This window comes from Chrysochloris asiatica, unplaced genomic scaffold (genome assembly GCF_000296735.1).
Source record: "Chrysochloris asiatica unplaced genomic scaffold, ChrAsi1.0 scaffold00058, whole genome shotgun sequence".
NCBI lineage: Eukaryota > Metazoa > Chordata > Mammalia > Afrosoricida > Chrysochloridae > Chrysochloris > Chrysochloris asiatica.
The window spans coordinates 18278932-18281962 of NW_006408576.1; the positions used below are offsets into that span (position 1 = coordinate 18278932).

Below are 3031 nucleotides of genomic sequence, written 5' to 3' on the forward strand. Positions count from 1 at the left end.
TGCATTTCCGTTGAGTCTTAGTCTTGGAAGGGGCTTTGTGTTGAGAGGACCTGGCCACTTGCCTTGATGTTTCCTAGGGAAGCGATTTGTTTGTTCTTGTATTAACCATTCATCTGCTTCCATTTTTCCTGCAGGTCTTTCTCTCAAGAGGTATCTTTTATTCTTCTAGCCACTCCGGGCTGGCCTGCTCATCCTTTCAAGTGGAGATTTTTCATCTCTGGAGATCTGGATGTGGTTCCGGTTTCTACCTATAGTTTTACATATTGCAAAGGCTCCGCAAGAAGCCTCGTTCACTGAGTATGCTGTAGCCCCATTGTAGGTATTCCAATCAGTCATAGGCAGAAGACGGACTTACAAGCCTTCTGGTGTGATGTTTCTGACTATTCCTTTCTCTCCCTCTCCAGTGTCTACTCTATATTATAACATGGGCCAGTGGCATGTTTCTCATCTCAATATTTGGTCATGACACAACCATACCAAGAAACAGAATCTTAGGCCTTGTATTTTTTTTTTTTTTTTTTAACATTGCCCCTCAAACTCTCTAAGGGATAGTAGAACTCATGAAACTTCATGTAGGAGAAGGGAGCGTCTTGATTTCAGGCTCTTCCATAGCTACAGAGCTGCCATCGTCATCCTTGTGTGAGTGTCTCACATGACTGTCATGGGCAGCATGGGATGCAAAGGATTTCCTGCAGTACTTGCACTTGAAGGGCTTCTCCCCAGAGTGCTGCCTAATATGTGTTCGTAGGATGCGGGCGGCAGTGAATTTCTTTGTACAATATACACACTGGTATGGCCTGTCTCCAGAGTGGATCCTCATGTGTTTGTTTAGGCTGGAGGACTGAGAGAAACACTTCCCACATGTAGAACACTTATGCGGCCAGTGCTTCTCATGTACATGACGGATGTGGATGCCGAGCCTATCTCGCTTCTCAAAGGACCGTTTGCAGAGAGAACAGGGAAACTTCCTATCGCCCTTGTCCACACAGGAAGTATACTTCGGGTGCTTATCTCTGTAATATCTGTAGGTAAACACCTTCCCACATCTTTCACATTTGTAACCTTCTGTAGACTCTTCAGAGGGCCCAGATAGTTGCTTGCCCTGGTCTGTGACCTGCAGGCTGACAGGAATGTCCAAAAACTTCTCATAGCAGTCTCCATACCACATCAGAAGCTCTTGGTTCTGGAAGATCTCCTTGCAGCTTTCGTAAAAGATCTGCCCTTTGCATTCCACAGCAACTAGGTTTTTGTTCCTTGGGGAAGTGGGCACAGTTGACGTAGGACATCCAGTTCCTTGCACCTCCTTTCCCATCTACAAAGTGGCTCAAATGACCATCTTCAAAGATCTCCCACATCAGGGAATTGTCTCCATAGGTCTTAACTTCACTGGCCTGGATCACTTTACCTTCAAAGGGCCCAAACCTAACTCCTTTAGCTATGAGGTTACTACAGAATACACCAAAACGTGGGACTCCACCAAACACTGTCCGCAAAAGACAGAGACCTTCTGGCAGTTGAAGTGAGTCTTTATCCAGACTTTGAGGAAGAGAATTGGATACTCTATTCCCATCCAGCCCAACTCCTGGGTGATTTGCACTTGGTTTATCAGAGCTGCCAGGGGGGACCAGAAAGCCAGACATAGCATGGTGCAGGCAGACTGGATGTTCCAAGCTAGGAATGGCCCCATACAGAACTAACTGCAGGTCCTCCTCCGTGAAGTGGTATTGATGAGGTGATTTCCTTTCTGCCTTCAGGACTTTGGGACCATCCTCAGATCGCTTGCTGTGGGTGCAAGAAAGCTGGGAGGTCTTCATACCTTCAGGTGGTACGGAAGCATCCACAGAGGGCTTTAGGATTAAAGTTTCAGGTCAGTATACTTGGTCTCTGTTGCTCTGGCCACCAATGTGGCCGAAATCATCACTGCTGGCTCCTATATACTGGCTGTTCAGGAAGTGTGGCATTTCCCTGGGATGGTGGGGAATTGGGTACCACGGTGGCAACTTGCTGTACCTGGGCAGTTCATAGAGTGCCTCCGTCTGTAGGGTCAGACTGGGGCTGAGCAAAGGAGCTGCAGTCCTGAGGGCAAAGGGGAGCATGGCCTGGGACCCTGACACTGTGAACTCCAGCTGCTGGAGAGATCGATAGCCTTCCTCAGCAGTGGCAAGGGCGTTTCCGTAGTGATCATAGTTCAGGAAAGGTGTGTAGTAGGTGGTCAGGTTCTGGGAGCTACTCTGGAACCTCTCCGGCGGGTAGCACACCGTGTCCTGGGGCCTGGCCTCACTTGACAGTCGCAGAGCCATCTCGGTCCACAAGGCGCGGTAGACCTCAGAGAGCGTCCTGGGACCCTGCACACCACCGCTGGTAAGGCACTCTTCAGCACACTGCGGGGTGACGCAGGGTCAGCACCTGTAACCTTCGTCATTTGATTTCTTGACTTCTGCTTCTATGAGTTTTGACATGGACTCAAGCAAAATGAAGTCTTTGATAACTTCAGTCTTTTCTCCATTTGTCATGATTTTATTTATTAGTCCAGTGGTGAGGATTTTTGTTTTCTTTACATTGAGGTACAACCCATACCAAAGACTATGTAAGTATTTTAAGTACTCTTCACTTTCAGCAAGCAAGATTGTATCATTGGCATATCACAAGTTATTAATGGGTCTTCCTCTAATCCTGATGCCGTGTTTTTCATATATTCAGTTTCTTGGGTTATTTGCTCACAATACAGATTGAATAAGTATCGTGAAAAGAAACAATGCTGGTGCACACCTTTCCTGATTTTAAACCACTCAATATCTTTATTTGATGTACAGGTTCCTCATAAGTACAATTAAGTGTTCTGGAATATCCATTTTTCACAATGTTATCCATGGTTTGTCAGCTCCACAATTGAAAGTCTTTGCATAGCAAATAAAGCACCAAAAAACATCTTTCTGGTGTTCTCTGCTTTCAGCCAAGATGCATTTGATGTCAGTATTGATAGTCTTTGTTCAACATCCTCTTCAGAATCCCATTTGAATTGCTGGCAGTT

The 3031-nt window shown here is 46.3% G+C and overlaps 1 pseudogene; it reads right to left on the reverse strand.

The window, feature by feature from the left end:
• The window catches only part of LOC102822572, a 7886-nt pseudogene extending 5586 nt beyond the window's left edge, over positions 1 to 2300 (reverse strand).
• Between the last annotated feature and the right edge of the window lie 731 nt (positions 2301 to 3031).